At 44.2% G+C, this 20,376-nt stretch overlaps 1 long non-coding RNA gene and 1 other non-coding gene across 2 annotated transcripts in view; one reads left to right on the top strand and one right to left on the bottom strand.

Annotated features, from left to right (window-relative positions):
• The window catches only part of LOC114005642 (uncharacterized), an 18,588-nt gene extending 15,529 nt beyond the window's left edge, over positions 1-3,059 (bottom strand). The window contains exon 1 of the long non-coding RNA XR_003547473.1: positions 2,421-3,059. This is a non-coding gene — a long non-coding RNA (uncharacterized LOC114005642). The remainder of the gene's footprint in view (positions 1-2,420) is intronic.
• A 10,702-nt stretch (positions 3,060-13,761) lies between these two features.
• On the top strand, positions 13,762-13,869 carry LOC114005646 (U6 spliceosomal RNA). Its single transcript, XR_003547478.1, has one exon. It is a non-coding gene; the product is annotated as a U6 spliceosomal RNA (small nuclear RNA).
• The last annotated feature ends 6,507 nt before the right edge of the window (positions 13,870-20,376 follow it).

Genomic DNA, 20,376 nt, shown 5'->3' with positions numbered 1-20,376 from the left:
AGAAAGAGAGAGAAAAAGAAAGCCACTATGTCTGGGACTTGAACCATGGTTGGCCATGTGGGAGTCCAGCACCTTAACCACCACACCACCTGATAGCCCCTTGCTTTGTTTTTTCAAAGCATGTTTCAGTCAGAAGATGGACCTGAAGCTGCAGAAGCCTCACGAAGTGTGATAGATTTTCTCCCCTCTATAGAGCCAGTCCTAGCTACTGATGATTAGAAAGTGTGGAAGAGGGGAAGCACTGGACCCCTATCCAGTCATGGGACCTGGGATCTAGGTCTTGCCCTGTCACTGAGAGTGTTTCCAGGGCTGGTCCCTTTCCCCTCTGACTCTCATCTGCAACTGAAGATGATCTATGCACTGCCTAGCATCTCTACCTCTCCCTGCTTCCTGTTAAGTCACACCAGATTATGATGGCCTGGCAAAGATTTTTCTCTCCAGTTGAATGAGGGAGTCTCAAAAATATGGGAACTCCAAGCTTCGGCACTGAGGTCCCTGGGTGTTCCAGGCCCTCAGGGACACTGTGAGTCTAACCTTTCCCCCACACCCTCTTCAGTGCAACGCCAGGGCACCTAGGCTCTGAGCCAGATCTCAGTGTTGGGTCTCCGCCTCCCACTTTTTTCCTTTTTTCAAAGAGAGATTTTTGGCAAAGGGTATGTGTACTCACTGGACAGAGAGAGAGACAGAAAGCGAGGAATCACCGCCCAGGGGGGATGACCACTCCGCAATTCCTTCTCCTCTATCTCCTCTCGGGATCTTCGGCACACACGCACACGCGCCTGGCGTGAGTTTCAAGTAGCCAGTCAGGGACTCAAACTGCAGTCGACTACTTGGGAGAACAGTCGCTACATCATCTCCTGGTCCCTCCACCTCCAGCTTCTTAACTGTGGGACTTTGGGTATGTTACTGTGGTTTTCTATCCATAAAATGGGATGACAGAAACACCTACCTGATAGGTATCTGTTGTGAGGCTCTAAAAAATTAATACATGTCAAGAGCTGAGGCTAGTGTCTGGCACAAGAAAAGCGCTCGGCAGATGTCAGGGGCTTTTACAACCGGGGGTGGGGGTGGGGGGCCGGGGGAGCAGGAAGAGAGCAGGGAAGAGGAGGGCTGGGTTCTCATCAGTCCCTGCACCCAAGGGGTTGAATTCTTCAGCCCAGGTTGCAGGCCTTCCTCTCTCCTGTAGGTGGCGCCTCCCCTCGTTGAGCGCACTTGCTGAGTCTTAGAGCGCTTGGAGGAAGTGGAGAAAAATAAGTTTTTTTTACGTCTCTGTTGTGTTTAGGTTGCTGGAGCAGGTTCTCCTGCAGCTCTCTGCAGCCCGTTTCCAGAACAGTCGGTTTAGGGGTTCCGACTTCCTTCCTGGGATGGCGTTGAATCCATGCCCCGCTACATCCCCTTCCATTACCAGGGAGCCTCGCCTGCACCCTGGTCCTGGGAGCGTTTCACAGCCAGCACCTGAGGCAGGGAGTTCAGTGGGAGTTTCTTTCCTGCTCGGTTAAAATGACAAATTGGTACATGAGCGCTTAATGAAAGATGCTGGAAACGTCCGTGGAGATCAGAAAAATCGCCTCTCTGAGCTGACAGCCAGGCCATCTGCATTCCCGCATTCCTATTAATTTCTTAACAATAAACGACAGGAGCGCCTAGAGGGTTAACAGCTTAATTTAATCTCTGAGACTCCTTCCTGGAGCACTGAGATTTAGAAAGGCATTTACGAAGCATTATCTGCACACCTGATTTTTCTGCACTTGATGTGTCTTTTCCGACCGGCCACACCCGATTCTCCGCACGGAGCTCTTCCCCTCTGGTTGAATGAATGTTCCGCACCAGACATTCTTGAGCTCCTTGCATCGCGAGACTGGGCCCCAAGTGCCACAAGATTTGGCTTCTTAGCAGTCCCCCCAGTTGCTGGTTTACATTATGGTGGAAAAGTCTCCTGAAAAGAGCTAAAAAGATGGTCCCCCTGTTGAGAGTGCACGTCCTTCCTTGGTGGGAATCCAGGCGAAAATGAAAAGAGGTTCGTAGCTCCGTAGCCAGCTTGCAGAGCCCGCCCGCGAGCCTCTGAGGGTCCCGGACTCCATGGTGGACTATTCTTTGGAGATGCCCTGGTCTAATGCCAGTGCTCTTATGTTATGGATCAGGAAACAGACCCGGAAATGTTTTCTAGTTGGGTTAAGACCATCTATAGCCAGGTAATGTCAAAGCCCCCAAATAGGATTCAGAACTCCTTACTCCTGGACAAATACCACGAGGCCTTCAACATGTTCATGGAAAATGCCTATTATGGAAAAACTATGCATGGATTAAAATTTTTTTTGGCACCAAAATAAAAACTCATACTTCAATTTCATTTTTACACAAACTTTTTGACATTCCCCAAGTATATGTTTCACAATAGATTTCATTTGACCGATACACACCTTCATCATTGGTTGGTAGAGACTACCAAGGGCAGGGAAGACTTCCCAGGCTGGTCCAGGCTGAGCAGGGAAGGCTTCAGTGACCGTTCTGAAGATGTCTTCCAGGAAGGAGCAAAGGTGCCAAGTATTTGCTCTCCCTGCATTTTTCAGCCTGTTTCTTTTGGGTTAAGGCATTTAAAAGCTCTATTAAAATGGAAATGTTATCTGGGAAGAGTAATGCATTAAGTCATTATCTGTCATTAACACCTTGGCTAGAACGCATTTAAGATTAGTTTGCTAGTTACTCAGCAGGTCCTTGAAGGAATGAGAGTTTTGACTGGGACAGGGACCTGGGAAAGGACGGGGGTCTGGGCACTGGAGGGGTGTGGTCTTTGGGGATTCAGCACAGAAGGGAATTTGAGTGAAAACACGGGCTAACAGAAAGAAGTCCACAGGGCCAAATGAAGAAGAGGAAGTGGCTCTGATGACAATTTTTTGCACAATGTCTCAGTTTTCTTTGCATAAATTGGACTTCTACCAGTCACACTGATTGATCCTCAGTGGACCTATCAAAATACAAGGTTGGACTTTATCAAGTTCTCATGCCTGTCTACACATTAAAACCACCTGGGGAGCTGATTTTTTCTTTCTTAAATGCCAGTACTGGGGTCAGGGAGTGGAGTGGTGGTTGAGGTGCTGAATTCTTCCGTGGCCAACTGCAGAGGACCCAGAGGCTTGAAACTCATGGTGTGTGCATTGTCCAAAATCCTGAGAGGAGACTGGAGGAGAGGGGTTGTCGCTTGACAACCCCCGGCGGGGAGTGATTTCTCATTTTCTCTCTGTGTGGCTCTGGCAAGGACATCACACTGATTGATCCTCAGTGGACCTATCAAAATACAAGGTTGGACTTTATCAAGTTCTCATGCCTGTCTACACATTAAAACCACCTGGGGAGCTGATTTTTTCTTTCTTAAATGCCAGTACTGGGGTCAGGGAGTGGAGTGGTGGTTGAGGTGCTGAATTCTTCCGTGGCCAACTGCAGAGGACCCAGAGGCTTGAAACTCATGGTGTGTGCATTGTCCAAAATCCTGAGAGGAGACTGGAGGAGAGGGGTTGTCGCTTGACAACCCCCGGCGGGGAGTGATTTCTCATTTTCTCTCTGTGTGTCTCTGGCAAGGACATGCGCCCTATAGCAAAACAAACAAACAAAAAAACTCTCTAAAAATAAATAAATAAATAAAGCCAGTACTTGGGTCTTACCAGGCCAATTGAATCAGAATGTCTAGTGATGGGCCTGCTCTTCCTCTCGTCCAACACTTCTCTATAGAACATTCTAGTATCAGTCTTAATAGCCAATCCTTACTGGACACTAACATATTTTACATATATACAATACCAGGTTCTGTGTAATTTTGTATTTTGAATGTATTGAAAACACGGAGGCAGGAAATGGAATTCTTAACTACAAGCCTCAACAGGAGTTTTTTACTCTCCCAGAATAAGGACAGCAGAAATCTTTTGGTTCATCAGTTGAAAAATACTGCAACTGAACAGGCTCCCTCCTTCCCTCCTCCCTCCCTCCCTCCCTCTCTCTTTTCTTTCTCCTTTCTTTCCTTCTTTCTCTCTCTTTCTTTTTCTTTCTTTCTTCCTTTCTCTTTCTTCTTTTTTTTTACCCTCAGTACCAACTCGTTGTTGCGTAGTTGTGCTAGTTACAGACATTGTGTTGGACCAGCAGGTGGCATGGCACTGGAATCCACATGGCTGACTGCACAGTTCTAGTCCTGGACCTGGTGGCTTGAAATTCATGCCCAACACGTGTGTATGCAATGCCCAAAATCCCAAGAGGAGACTGGAGGAGAGGAGATTGCAGGAAAACACGGAGGCAGGAAATGGAATTCTTAACTACAAGCCTCAACAGGAGTTTTTTACTCTCCCAGAATAAGGACAGCAGAAATCTTTTGGTTCATCAGTTGAAAAATACTGCAACTGAACAGGCTCCCTCCTTCCCTCCTCCCTCCCTCCCTCCCTCTCTCTTTTCTTTCTCCTTTCTTTCCTTCTTTCTCTCTCTTTCTTTTTCTTTCTTTCTTCCTTTCTCTTTCTTCTTTTTTTTTACCCTCAGTACCAACTCGTTGTTGCGTAGTTGTGCTAGTTACAGACATTGTGTTGGACCAGCAGGTGGCATGGCACTGGAATCCACATGGCTGACTGCACAGTTCTAGTCCTGGACCTGGTGGCTTGAAATTCATGCCCAACACGTGTGTATGCAATGCCCAAAATCCCAAGAGGAGACTGGAGGAGAGGAGATTGCAGCATGGCCACTTCCCCTGGATAATGATTTCTCACTTTCCTTCTCTCTCTTTCGGTTTCTCTCTCTTTCTGGTGAGCACATGCACCTTATAGCAAAAACTACCAAAAAAGGAAGAAAGAACGAAAAGAAAGAAAGAAAGGAAAAGAAAGAAAAAAAGAAATTGAGTCCTCACACAGCTGTGTTCCTAACGCGGAGAAAGGGTAGGAAGTGTATGCATACTCATCCTTTTAACTAGAAGAAAAATGTCTCCAGATACCTTGCAGTACACATTCTAGTACCTTCCACCGGGTCATATGGTCACCCTTGGTTACAAGGGAACCTGTGAAAGCAAGAATCTGACATTTTCAGCCTCTTCCGTGAGAGGCACCTCTTCCAGGAGTACATTTGATAAGCTGTAAGTACACAGGAGAGGACGCAAGACACAGTTAAAATCCATAACAACAGCAACAGCTACAGACGTAAATGTAGCTGCTGCTTTATATACTACTTCCTTTATCAGCTAAAGCTATTTTCTTCTTATCTGTGGTCCTACCTCCTGAGACCACATCCTCCTACCAAGTAGGAAATATCAAAGAAGATCAAGGCCATTTAGGTGTGTTTTGTTAACCTGTGCTGTGACTATAAATGTCTTTTTTTTTTTTTAAATGCCAGAGGGCACATACAAGAAAGAGAAAGAGAGGGAGAGGGAGAAAATTGTCCTTGTCCTCCATCAAGGGACCTGATGGTGCCACAATTCTTTTCCCTCTAATTCTCCATTCATGCAGGACCCTGGGCACATGTCATGTACCCAGTGTGTTTTCTAAGAGGTCAGGGCCATGACTCGACCTCTGGTCAAGCATGGGATCCAATTTCCTCTGAGGAAGCTTAACTGCTATGCTACAGGGCTCGCCCTGTAAATACCCTTTGAAGGTCAGACTCCTGTCTTCTGGGATCTGATTCCTCCACCTGATCTTGCAAACCACCCTTGCTGTGTTTAGACCTTCATCATACTCTTGAACAAGGGAGACCACCCACTCCCTGGCATCGGCCTTCATCTCCAGATCCTTCTACCATGGTGTTTGTCTGACCTCGATATCTGCAGAGCTCTGCAGTGATTCTGTCTCTCTGGCAGACAAACTGGGTTCTGCCATGGGGTGTGAGGCCCAGCCGGGGTGGTGCACACTGCCAAGAGGCTGGGACCACATGGGAGGCCGGCCTTGGATTTTGGCTGGGGTTGGAGGGTGGCACACACCTGCAGTCCCAGTTGGGAGGGTGAGGCAGGAGGATCCTGACACCCTGAGACTTTGTACTTAAAAAAAAAAAAAAAGAAAAAATCATGAGGACAATCATAAGCTGAATATGTATGAAACAAAGCAAATGTGTAAATATTGAGGGTATGCCAAACAAAGGAGGTTAATAAAATCAGGGCCAGTTCCTGCAAAATCTGATGTTTATAATAATGGCCTTTGGGTAATGGGTTAATATCCTTAATATATAAAGAGTTTACATAAATAAGGAAAGAAAGGACAAATATTGCCAAAGAAAAATGGGTAAAGAATAGGAAAGTAATTTGCAAAAGAAAAATATAAAAGGCTGATACATGCATTTCAAAAAGATTACTCTTACAGATAATCACATAAATATTAAAATATCATACTATTTTTGCCAAATTGACTAAAGTTTAAGAAAGTTATTTTAAAAATAGGGACCAGCAGGTGGCATGGTGGTTAAGGGTAGTGGACTCCCACATGGCTGACCACGGTTTGAGTCCTGGACCTGGCAGCTTGCTTTCTCACTTCCCCCTCTCTCTCTCCGTCTCTTTCTCTCTCACTCTGTCCCTCTCTGGTCAAATTAAAATAAATAAATAAAGTCAAATAAAAAATAATTCTAAAAAAATTAAGTTTTTAAAAATAATATTATTTAATAACTGGATAAGATTCATTACCACTTGATCTCCAGTGCTACTGTTTCTTTTTTTTTTTTCATATAAAGGGCATGCGCTCACCAGAGAGAAAGAGAGAGAGAGACAGAGAGACAGAGAGAGAGACAGACAGACAGAGAGGAAGGGAGAGGAAATGAGAAATCACTTCACAGGGAGCATGGCCATGCCATCCCGTCTCCTGCATTCTCTTTTGGTATGTTGGGCATGCACACACACATGCCTGGTGTGATTTTCAACTTGCTGGGTCCAGGACTAGAACCATGAAGTTGGCAATGCGGGATCCAGTGCCTTAACCTCCATGCTACCTGCTGGCCCTCTGGTATGCTATTTTGTATTCCAGAGTCTGCAAGTTAAATCCTACATTTTCTATACTCCCTTATAGCTAAGATTCTGGATATGAATGTGGTTCTACTGATTAAAATAGAAGCAGTCTTCGGAGATTCAACTGATGATGTCCACTGCTGTCCAGAAGTGAGAGCCATGACTTTTTTTGGTTAGACCCATTAGCTTGCTGCACTTATGACAAGTAACAGGCTTCACAGTAACTAACAGTACGTGGGGTTTTAAATAAGTCAAAAACAAGTTTCCTATATGCTAGCTAGCACAGGGAAATAAAGAATTTAGTCCCGATACTGGCTCTGGGTTTTATGGCCATGAACAGGTCACCTATTTCCTGAGTCTCAGTTTCCCCATCTGTCTAGTGAAAGAGACTTACTAGATGACTCCTGTCATCTCTGACAGCCTGGCCCCATGCCAAGAAAACACCGTGTTGGCTTCTCCTGGGGGGAAAACGTCAGGCAGGTGACTCTTTCCTGAAGTTCAGTGGGGAGGCCCGGGCTCCTCTGACTGATCAGAGTTTGTTCCTTGGTCAACTCATTTGGCCACAGTAGGGACAACAGGTACTACCAGCATTTATATCTATGTGCTTTGCCAGTTTTTAAAAATAGAGTTACTAATTTATTATTATCATTCATTTCTAATCCACTAGAGAGAGACAGAGAGAGGGAGACAGGAAAAGTGAGAAAGCAATCTGCAAGTCCAGGACTCAAACTGCAGTTGGCTATGTGGGAGCCTAGTGCCTTAACCGCTTAGCCACATCACCTGCTGGCCCCACAGTTTTATTCCTGACTCTTCTATACAGTAAATGGCTTTAGCGGTCCTCGGGTAGAGGTCCTTAAAACTCTCCTGTTAGCTGTTTCCCAACTCCCACCCACCATGAAAGTGACACAGTGTATTCACCACTAGACATGGCCACATTAAGTCAAGGAATTGTTTCTAGTTAAAGTAAAAACACATTTTTGGGACCAGCAGTTGGTGTAACGACTATGTCGTTGGACTCCTATGTAGTTGACCGCAGTTCAAGTCCCAGACCCAGTGGCTTAAACTCACGCTGGGAGTGTATATGTGCATGCCCAAGATTCCTGAGAAGAAAATGGAGAAGGGATTGCAGCGTGGCCATCCCCTCTGGGGTTGATTTCTCGCTTTCTGTCTCTCTGTCTCTCTCTTTCTGGCAAATGCACACGCCCTATAGCAAAAACCTCTCCCCCCCCCAAAAAAAAATATCCACATTATCCAAAGAAGAAATACATTAATATAGCAATCCCAGCTAGCCTCATTGGCACGCACTCATTGCACATGAGGTCAGCGAACTACTTACCATTTGGAGAGCAGAGAGCAGATCTGGAGGAGAAAAGGAGCCCAGGACTGACAGTTTGACTGGAGAAGGGATTTTCAAGGACAGCACGCCTAGGTGAGATGTAACAGTGAGCGACTCTGGGAACCTTGGGAGTAGCATGAGCGTACTTCAGTCATTCATTCAGTCAAACAAACATTTATTAAGCCTCTATTACTCCATTATGTGCTAGGCATCCTTTCTCTCACATTCTCTCTATTTCTTACACACACGCACACACTCACACGTACATCTTCAGTGCATGCGCCAAAGAAGGAGGGGTTAGTTCTCCCTGGAGGCATCAGAACAATTTCATGGAGACAATATTGCTTTCTTCAATGCAGTGAAGAAGGAGCTGCTCACAGAGGAGAGCAAGGGAGGGTAAACAAACTGCAGACTCCTCAGTGTTTTTTTTTTTTATCTAGAGCCGACCTTGATAAGGAATTGTGATTGGATAAGGAGACAACATAAATGCATGGAGGAACTGGAAGGCAGAGTCCCATCTGAATCCTTTGAACCTTGGATGACCAACCAGCTACCCAGCGTCATGGTTAGCAGTAGCAACATGGGACTAACTTGCGCTGGCTGTGAGCATGGGCTTTGCTGTCATGTACTCTGGGTTTGAACCCGGGTTCTGTGACATTGGGCAAAGTACTTAACATTTCTAGTTCCAGTTTCCTTTTTGTAAATGAGGGAGAATACAGTACCCATCTTTTAAAAAATTTAAGAAAAATTATTTTATTTATTTATTTAAAAATTTGACCAGAGAGGGACAGAAGGAGGAGGTAGTGAGAAAGCAAGCCGCCAGGTCCAGGACTCGAACCTTGGTTGACTACGTGGGAGTCCAGTGCCCTTAACCACCATGCCACCTGCTGGCCCAATAATGCCCACCTTATGGAATCAAGAGGATGAAATAAAATAACGCAGAGAGGGACCAGCAGTTAGCGTAATGGCTATGTCGCTGGACTCCCACGTTGTCGACCGCGGTTCGCATCCCAGACCCGGTAGCTTAAACTCACACCGGGCACGTGTGTGTGCGTGCCCAAGATCCCGAGAGAAGAATGGAGAAGGGATTGTGGCCATCGCGCCTGGGGGGTGATTTCTCTCTTTCTGTCTCTCTGTCTCTCTCTGCCTGTCTGGCGAGCACACGTGCCCTATAGCAAAAACTTCTCAAAAAAAAAAAATAACGCAGAGAAAGCATTTAGCATTGTTACAATTATTATGTATTTTCTGACATGTGTTTTATGAAGCAAGAATGGCTTAATTCAAAGGTAAAGTTCAGTAATTCTAGCTCCACTTCTATATCTTTTGCCTCACTGATGAAGCCAACACCTATTCCATGGTTTTCCAGGATCTTGCAAAATTTTTAAAAAATAATTATTTTATTTAACTTTATTTACTTATTTACTTGTTTATTTTAATTTGACCACAGAGAGACAGAGTGAGAGAGAAAGTGAGAGAGAGGGAGAGAGAAAGTGAGAAAGCAAGTCATCAGGTTTAGGGCTCGAACTATGATCAGCCATGTGGGAGTCCAGTATCCTATCCACCACGCCACTGCTAGCCCCTACAAATTTTTTTTTATAATCTCTCTGTTGGCTTTATTTTCCCATCCAATCCTTTTATAATTAAAACCCATCCTTGGGTTCAGAAAATTTGGGACAGAAAAATCTGAGTGTGTTAAACAGATATATCTAGGATTCATTATTCATATGATAAAATAATTACTGGTTTTAAACAATAATCTTTATAAAGTTAATTTTCTTTCTCTCTTTTTTCTTAAGAATTATTTTATTTAACTTTATTTATTTATTTGTTTATTTTAATTTGATCAGAGAGGGACAGAGCGAGAGAGAAGGAAAGTGAGAAAGCAAGCCGCCAGGTCTGGGACTTGAACTGCAGTCAGCCAGGTGGGAGCCCAGCACCCCTAACAGTTATGCCACCTGGCAGTCCCTTCTTTCTTCCTTCTAAAAGTTTTTTTTTTTTTGCTATAGGGTGCGTGTGCTTGCCAGAAAAACAGAGAAAGTGAGAAAGCACCCCTCAGTTGGCATGACCATGCTACAAATCCCTTCTCTCCTATTCTCTCTTCTTGTATTTTGGGTATGCAAATGTCAAGCATGCATGCACATGCACCTGGCATGTGTTTCAGGCCACTGGGTACAGGACTCAAACCACGCAGTCAGTCATCTGAGATCCAACCACCTTAACTACTCTGCCCCAGGTTGTCCCCATGACAGGCATTTTCTATGTATAAGGGGTCTTCAAAAAATTAATGTAAATGTGTATTCTAAAAAAGTTTTTTGCACCAAAATAAATTCATACCTTAATTTCATTTTTCCTTGGACTTTATGAGGTATCCTCATACATGAAAACTGAATGCAGAATATAAAAACTTAATTACATCTTAGAATCATAGGAGTGTGGAATCTTAAAGGTGAAACTGGCCTTAGAAATCATCTAGGCCAGTGGGTTTCAAGTAATTGTTACAGTGGCCCTATTTCTTTCTTTCTTTTTAGAGAGATATTTGCTATAGAGTGTATGCACTTGCCAGAGAGACAGAGGGAGACAAAGAGACAGAAAGTGAGAAATCATCCCCTGCAGGAGGGATGACCAAATCTCAATTGCTTCTTCTCCATTCTCCTCTTGGGATTTTGGGCATGCACGCAAGCTCCTGGCATGACTGTTAAGCTGCCAGGTCCAGGACTCAAATCGCAGTCCTACTATGTGGAAGTCCAGTGATTTTGCCATCCATTGGCCCCAGCCCTATTCTTTAAAGTCTTAGACTTCTTAGATACACGCTGCTGATAAAAGCACAGCTACTCAGAACCAGCAGATGGCGTAATGGTTACATCACTGGACTCCCAAATCGTGGACCACAGTTTGAGTCCTTGATCTGGCGGCTTAAAACTCACACCAGGCACGTGTGTGTGCATGCCCCAAATCCCAAGAGGAGAATGGAGGAGAAGGGATTGTGTCATGGTTATCTCCCCTGGCGGGTGATTTCTCACTTTCTGTCTCTGTCTCGCTTTGTCTCTCTGGTGACTGTATGCATCTATAGCAAAAATCTCTGAAAAAAAAAAGGAAGAAAAAAGTACAGCTACACTGATTAAACCAGGGCTGAGGAGGGGACAGCACTTGCTTTTTTGTACTGTTGCTTCCATCCTGAAGCAGCTTCTGAACCCCTTTGCGGAGCTCTAGGGCTGCTAGGAACGTACAGGACAGTTTCACTGATCCCCCTCTCAACAATCTCATCTTGTTCATTCTTCCGGTAAAACTTGGTACCTTTGTATTTTTATTGATTCAACTGTCTTATTTTCTTTTTTAAATGATAGGTTCCTTGAGGGCAGGAACCTTTTTGTCTAAATAAAAAGAATTTTGTTGCATGAGAGAACCTAAGGCCTTGTTAAAATCTTCCTGGATCTGCCAGAGATGACCAGAGACTATAATTATATAGAAACATCCTTTCTTGAATCTTTGAAAAGCGATTTCATAGAACCAGAGAATTTTCAGCTTGAAGAGACCTTAGAGAACATGTACTTTAACACTCTCATTTTCTGATGCAGAAACTGGGGCCCAGATAAGTGATTTGGTTGATGTCATGTAGTGAGTTAATGGTAGAACTGGGACAGAAGCTCTGAACGCTGCTTTCTGGTTTAGGGCTGTTTCAACTCACAACTAGAAACTGCTCTTACACTGCTAGAATAGTACAGATTGGTATTCCTGAGAACACACTTCAAACATTTACAAGTTTCCTTTTGTTCCCCTCAAAAGTTAATCCAGAGAACTATATTTATCATCCATGGCCTTTAAAAAAAATCTGTGTAAGTTTTTAAAATATAAAAATGATAAACTATGGATAGGAAGAGATGCCTATAATATAGTAAGTGGAAATGCAACTGTTATATGGAGGATGATCCCATCTTATTTAAAACTTTGGATATTGGGGTGGTGTGGTAGATGAGGTACTAGACTCCCACATGGCCAACCCTGGTTCAAGTCCCACACTCAGAGGCTCAAAAATACAACAAGTAAATAGATAAATAAGTAAATAAGTGTTAAATGAACAGGCTGGGAGAAAAGCTTTGAATATTTCCCTAAGGTTTAGGTGGATGTATTTTCCTATGAACAACTGTCTAATGAACACTTAAGTATCTAAAGATGCAATAATCATATTAGTTTATATAAATTGATACTAATTCTCAACTATAACAACCATAGGACTTCTAAATATACTTATCATATTATTTATAACCACTTGAATGTTGCACAATAGACATTATAATTTATTTACCCAATCTCTTATTGACAACATTTAGGTTATCTCTCATTTTTCAAAAAGCTGCAATGAAAGTCTTCACTCATACATCCTTTTTTTGCACATATGTGAGCACTTTTGTGGGATAAAGTCCTAGAAGATGAATTACTGGATCAAATTTTGAAACGCTGCATGACATTTATTCTCCTATTTTTCTTTCATTGATGAGACTAAAATGAATGAACTCCAGCATCTGTACTCTATAGTTGATTAAGGTTCTAGACTATATAAAATGATTTGAACCTTTAGAAAAAGGATTCACTTCATTTTATTTATTTATTCATTTATTTAAATTTGACTAGACACACACACTGAGAGAGAGAAAGGGAAAGTGAGAAAGCAACTTGTCAGGTCTGAGACTTGAACTACGGTTGGTCATGTGGGAGTCTAGCACTTCCACCACCGTGCCACCTGCGGCCCCGATTTAAAATTTTTAACAACTGCATGGACTCATAGGTGGGGAAAATGAGGCTTAGATGTTAATAATTTGCTCAAGTCTAGTAACTTAAAAGATAGAGCCAGATTTAAATCTAGATCTCATCCTGGGGATAAAAGTCCCCAATGAAAACTGAAAAGAGAATAGGCCTGCCTCGATGGTGTGGATGGTAGCATGCTAACTTGTAGTGCTGGAAGCCACATGGCTGAGCTTGGAATTGGATCCTTAGTCGGCAGTAAAGCATGCTGGGTATGCACATGCCCAAGATCCCGATGAGCTGGAAGGCTATGGGAAAAGGAGCACAGCGTGTTGAGACCCCGTCAAAAGGTATCTCTTTCTTGCTCTCTCCCTTCCTCTTTCACATGCACATGCATAAACAGGAATGTGAACACATTCTCTTCAGATAGCAGAGACCGCTAGTGTGGGCCGCAGGAGCTTAGCACCTGACGCCTTCCTAGAAAGAGTACGAGTTTCCCAGTCTGAAGCTCTCTTCACAAGTCTGCCTTTCTTACACAGTCGGTCTCCCAAGGGAACCACGCATTCCTTGTTCCTGTGAGATGAAATGCCTTTGGTGAGAAGTAGACGCTTCCAGATAGAAGCAGAGTGTCTGGCAGTCCAAAACCATTCCGAGAACAGTCTGTATCTCCAGAATCAGACACTGCCAGTAAAAAAACACTGCTGTGGTTAAGAAGAGGTTCAAAAGGGGATGGAGGGTGCTCGCTTTGGCAGCACATGTACTAAAACTGGAACGATACAGAGAGGATTAGCATGGCTCCTGAGCAAGGATGACATGCAAAATTCATGACACGTTCCATATTTTTATAAATAAATAAATAAATTAATTAATTAAATAAAGCTAAATAAAATAATTCTGAAAAAAAGGGAGGTAGGAAGAAAATTATTTGTGCCCCAGATGCAGAAGAGAGCTAAGAGCTGCTAATTAGATATTAGACACAGGCCTTTATGAGCAGAGAAGTGTGAGGTTGTGTTGGTGGAGGGAGGCGGCGACACTTTTTCTTCTGGGATCAGAGGACTCTGGTTGGTAAGCTTCTTGGTCTGCTCTAAAGAGCTGCATTTCAACTTACCAGCAGGCTTCTAGGCTTCTTGCAGGGACTGAGCCCCATGAATGGCTGTGGTAGTGACAATACCCCTATACAGTATCCCTTTCCCTCCGCTCTCCACCAAGGCCCTGTCCCTCCTGACTTGTTTAAACTTTTAAACTAATCACTGAGGCTAAAGCAAACATCAAGTTGTATTTGGTTTAATAGACGTTTACTGGGCACTTACTATGTGTAAGCCACCAAGGGCATGAAGCTAAGCAATACACAGAGATCTCTGCAGAGTTACCATTCTTGCCTCCATTCTTGCCACCCAACCCTGTCCAACCGCGGTATCTTTTGGGAGCAGCAGTTGATGTGGGCAGGAGCAGGGTGGGGGAAGGCTGGCTTGTCACACAACTGCCATGGACGACTGGCTGCAAGAGACCTCGGCAGTCTTTTTGGCCTGGACTATGTTTGGTTCCACCTCCTCTTTGGAGACCCTTGTCTCCAAGCTGCTAGCAGGACCCAGAGAGATTTATTTGGTGACCTTTCCGGATGCAGAATCTGAACAGGAGGAGGGAGAAAATCAGCTCCGAAGCGGTTAATTTTACTGGCTCCTAAATTGATAAGCTGCAGGACGTCAGTCTGAAATGAACTCGCCTTGTTCGACGGGGTTCTAAGACAGCGGAACTCAATCAGCAGCGGGCCGCACGGTTCAAGGCTGCAATTCATCCCGCCGTGCCTCTGAAAAATGGGAGGTGACAGTTCATTTTGCCAGTGACAGTCTGTCGGTCTCGCTGGCTGCTTCTCCTGTCGGCTGCCTGGCTAAGGTGAAGTGCAGCTCCGAGACACCCTTGTTTGGTATTCCGCTCAGCTGGGCAGGATGGGCCCAGGACCCAAGGTGTACAAATCTTACTGCCCCCACAGCTTGTCTTCTCCCCTCCTCGGACACTCCGAACTGCTCATGCATGATGACGAGTCCCAGGAGCCATCTTCCCACTTCTGTCCCTCCCTTTTCCCTCCAACTTTTGCTTCTGGTGGGACTGGTCCTCTTTTCTCTGGGATCTTGGGAAACAAAGCCATCCTGCTCAGAATGTATCCAGCCTGCCAACAATGGACTATAGGGAGGGCGACGTGTGAACGTGGGTGCGGAGGAGTTACTGGCAGGCCGAGAGAACACTGCACAAGACCAACAAGGCTCTGCCTGCCCAACTTCAGTTTCCGACTTGAGGAAACTGAACAAGGACAGGTAGAGAGGAAGGAGAAAGGGAGGTGACCCTACGAATGTCTGCACTTAATCCGAGACTGCCACCCTTCTCCACTACTTAATACTTCTCTAAAAAATAACAAGCACATGTGAGAATTAGAATTCACGTGTCTGTTAATTTTTATCATTTTGATAACGGTATATAGGATGCTATTTTTTTTGGAGAGGTTTTTGTTATAGGGCACATGTGCTCGCCAGAAAGATAGAGAGACAGAAAGTGAGAAATCACCTCCCAGGAGGGATGGCCACGCCGCAATCCCTTCTCCTCCATTTTCCTCTTGGGATCTGGGGTATGCAGCGTGAGTTTAAGCCACCGGGTCCGGGACTCGAACCGTGGTCCACTACATGGGAATCCAGCAACATAGCCATTACGCCAACTGCCGGCCCCTAGGATGCTATTTTTAAGAGAATGTCCTTGTTCTTAGGAAATACCACTGAATTTATTTTTAAAAGGACTATTTATTTAACTTTATTTATTCATTCATTTATTTTAATTTGACCAGAGAGAGACACAGAGGGAGAGAGGGAAAGTGAGAAAGCAAGCCACCAGGTCCAGGACTTGAACCGTGGTTGCCCATATGGGAGTACCTTGTGCCCTTACCACCACACCACCTGCTGGTCCCCATGGAAGTACCACTAAATTTTTTTAAAAAATATTTTATTTAACTTTATTTATTCATTTATTTATTTTAACTTGACCAGAGAGGGACAGAGTGAGTGAGAGAGAGAGAGAGAGAAAGTAAGAAAGCAAGCCACCAGGTCTGGGACTTGAACTGTGGTTGGCCATGTGGGAGTCCAGCGCCCTTAACCACCATGCCACCTGCCAGCCCACAACTGAATTTTTAGGTGGGAAGGAGCTTGATGGTTGTGATTTACTTTCAAAGTTTCAGAAAAAAATGTACAAATTTGTACACAAAGAAAATAATAAAGTACATGTGGCAAAAGCTAACGATTGATTGGGCTAGCTCTGCAGAACAGTGACTGTGGAACTGGAAGCAACATGCCAAATGTGATTGGAGTCTTCCAGGCTGGCTGGTCTGATAATATGCCAGGTATACGTGTGCCCGTGATCCTGGTGGGCTGGGGGGCTGAACGGAGGGGATTTCAACATAACCAGCCCCTGTGGAGGGTGCTTCTCCCTCTTCCTCTCTCTTTTTCTTATGCATGTGCATGCATTCTATCATGAATTTTCTTACTTATTTTAAAAAATTATTTAATTTGATTCATTATGATTATGATTATTTTAATTTGACCAGGGAGAGAGAGAGGTAGAGAGAAAGTGAGAAAGCAAGCCTCCAGTCTAGGACTTGAATCGTGGTTGGCCATGTGGGAGTCCAGTGCCTTAACCAACATGCCACCAGCTGGCCCTCTTACCATGAATTTTACAAGTTAAGGATTGATGAAGCTAAGTGAATGACATACAGGAGTTCTAGGTACTATAATAACTTTTCTGTGAGTATGAAATGATTTCAAGATAAAAAGCATTAAGAAAACTCCCACAGACTTGCCTTTTAGCACTCACTTGATAAACGTTTATTGAAGGCCTATTATGCACCAGACATTGGTGCTGGAAATACAGTGGGGAATAAGATAGAAAAATCCAGACCCTCGGGGAGTTTATGACGGGGAGGAGACGACAGGTGGTAGGTAGGCAAGTCATTACACATGGGATGTGAGTTTCTCTTTTAAAAAATAATTACTTTATTTAACTTTCTTTTTTCTTTCTCTTTCTTTCTCTCTCTCTTTCAATTTGACCAGACAGGGGCAGCGAGAGAGAGAGACAGAGAGAGGTAAAGTGAGAAAGCAAGCTGCCAGATCTGGGACTTGAACTGCAGTTGACCATGTGGGAGTCCAGTGCTCTTCACCATGCCACCTGCCAGCCCCATGTGATATGAGTTTCTAATAGCAGATGCTAAATGTTACAGGAATGTGTGGGAGGCACACATAACCTAGCCTGAGGAGCTGAGGCTGGTTACCAGAGGAAATGAAATTGAGGCTTGAAGCATGAGTAGGGCCTAGCTGAGTGAAGGGGAAAGGGAAGAATGTCGCAGACAGAGGGAGCAGCACATGCAAAAGAAAAAAAGGGGGAGACAGTGGGGCTCATTTGAGAAACTGAAGAAAGTCTCTTACTCAGGAGGACAGAGAGCAAGCGGACCAGGTGGAAGGTGAGGCTGTGGAGGTAAGCGGGAAGTTATGGTGATAATGATGGAGACTTGTTAGCCATATTGAGGAGTTAGGATGGGTAATACTGGGAAACTACTGAAGTTTTCTATCTTCTTCTTCATCTTTTTAATTGCCAGAGGGTGCATGCACTCACTAGAGACGGGAAGGAACAGAGAGAAAGCACCATCCCTCCTTGGATCATGGTCACACCATAATCCTTTCTCATCCATTTCTCCATCCTATCAGAATTTGGGGTATGCATGTACATGTGCCTGGCGTGTTTCCCAAGCTAGCATTTGAACGGTAACTGGCCCTGTGGTATCAATGTATAGCACTTAACCATTGCACTGTGGAGCTGACTTGCTACAAAAGTTTTAACTAGGGAAGGGAAATGAGCAGATTTTTAAAGAGATCACCTGCTACAGTGTGGAAAATGGGTTGGTAGTGCATATGACTAAAGGGATGCACGGTGAGAGGTGAGACGGCTTGGACCAGGATGGTGACAGTAGGTCTGAAGAGAAGCCGATAGTTGAAAAGAGATTGAGCAAGTAGAACTGGCAGAGAAAGAATGGTGACCTCAGATTTTTAGACTGGGCAGTTGGATTATGCACAGTGCCATTTACTGAACTAGAGAAGACAGAAGGATGGGGAGGATTGACCAAGAAGAGGATGAGTTACTGTCTCTATGGAATCTGAGTCTACTCCACATGTTTTATGAACAAAGGTGTAACACAACCTAGCAGAGTCCCACTCAAGCTGAAGGAAAGGCTGCAGTGGGTGGAGTAAGGAGCCAAGTCCCCTCACCAACTGCATCTCCGATTTTCAAGGGCCTAGAATTTGAATCTTTACATGATGAATTAGGCATCTACAAGCAGATCTGAAGAATAGGGGATGTGATGGACAGATTGCTTTTCTGGTCAGTAAACGTACCCAGATTCTAGAAATAGCAGTCTGTGTTGTTGGACACTTTCTTTTCTCCCCTAATTCCACACATAGCAGTAGGAGTGGTTATGTTCTTTGTGACACCACCTCCATGGCTGTTACTGACCCAGGTCAGACCAATGTGTACGTATGGCTTTAAAAACTGTTAAATTTTGAGGTGATGTGGGTGGGTAAGGTGCTGGACTCCCACATAGCTAACTGTGGTTCGAATTCTAGACCTGGCAGCTTGAAACTCACGCTGGACGGGTGTTCAAAATCCTGAGAGGAGAATGGAGGAGAAGTGATTGCAGCATGGCCATTCCCTCTGGGAGATGACTTCTCACTTTCTCTCTCCCTCCTTTTCTCTCTGTCTCTCCAGTGAATATATGATCCCTATAGCAAAAATCTTCTCCCCCACCCACAAAAAAAGAAACTATTAAAGTCCGAGACTCAAGGATGGGTTATATTTTCGCCTTTCCATTTTCAATTATTCAATTCTTCCTTGGAATCTTGGTAACAATTAATTTCCCTTTTTGCCTAAGGCTATTTGATTTGGGGTTCTGTCTTTTTCAATCAAGGGTCTTGATTAATATAAAAGGCCCTTAAAGAACATTGTTGGAAAGACAATGAAGCTGTTGAGACAAAGAAAATCACGTCAGTAAGGATGGAGTTTGCAGATGGACCAGACTCAGCAGTGAAGTTTGAGTGGAAGGCAGCAAGTGGTTGTTCTGAAGCTGTCCCGACCCATGCCACAGCGGTACTGGTATCTCTCTGTCAGGTAAGGAGGAAACAGTGCTGCACTTTGTGATAGCATCTACGAGGAGACACTTCCTGAATGAGCCAGGGGAACAAACAAGAGCCAAACAGGTTGTCAAGGGCAGAAGAAACGAGGCAAATCTGCGATATAACCCTGGGAATCTCAGAAAGATACAAGAAAGGAGAAAGACCGAGATCACTGCATTTGACAGGTGGGGGCTCTCAGTGAACTGGAGGCAAACTGTTAGAATGACCTCATCTGGCGTTACCTGAGAGCCAACCTAGATCACAAAGAGAAGGTATGAGGAAACTCACATCTGAGCCAGGAATTTAGTAAGGTTGTCCAAATCCAAAAAAAGGAGATTCCAGAAGGCAATTGGTTAACCAGATCAATTTTTCTAAGGGAAAAAAAATTTGAAATAAACATTATTTGCCTTCAGGATGCCTTTTGTTCTCCATCCTTCTATAGTACCAAATCCTTAAGTTTTTAGTATTCGCCCAGGCCTGAATCCTCCCAGTATCCCAGTATCCCAGACATTTTCTGCTTTCATGTCCTATCAACATTTACCTGCCTGTGTCCTATATCAGCTCCTCAGGACAACTACTAATCTGATAAACTGACGTGTACTAAAGGGATAAAGAGTGTGAACGCAGCAACGTGTTAGACCTCCAGGTAATTCATGTCTTATTTATTTATGAATTCTTACTATCTGACATTGTTCCTGGCACCCGTTTTCAGTTCATCGCAGCTGAAATGAAATGGATGGAGAATGCTCCTTTACACTCAGACAGTCTGGAGACCATATCTTACTCAAACTTCGGGTTCTCACAGAAAGAATGCCAAGCATTGTAGCACAGTAGAACAGAGGAGCGATGTGGGGGCTGGTGACGTTTTGGTATTCCTCAAATCATACCATGAGGTCAGTTGCCTATCCTGGCTCTGTAGCCCACATCCCATGGGCCACACAACACACTACCTGAGCATTTACTTTGAGAGCCTCTCTTCTGATACCAGACATCTTTGGGAACTCAGTTAATACTGAGTATTACTGGCATTAAATGGGTAAGTATTTTGGTCTCCAAAGGGCTTTGTGTTGTCATCTGATATGAAGACCATAGGGAAAATGGAGTCAGGATGGTTTGGTCTGGCTCCCTCGTTTCCTATCTTATCATGTTTGAAG

Source organism: Tupaia chinensis, unplaced genomic scaffold (genome assembly GCF_000334495.1).
Source record: "Tupaia chinensis unplaced genomic scaffold, TupChi_1.0 Scaffold144171_1, whole genome shotgun sequence".
Taxonomy (NCBI): domain Eukaryota; kingdom Metazoa; phylum Chordata; class Mammalia; order Scandentia; family Tupaiidae; genus Tupaia; species Tupaia belangeri.
The sequence above is the reverse complement of the archived record's forward strand: the minus strand, read 5'-3'. Positions and strand labels throughout refer to the sequence as shown.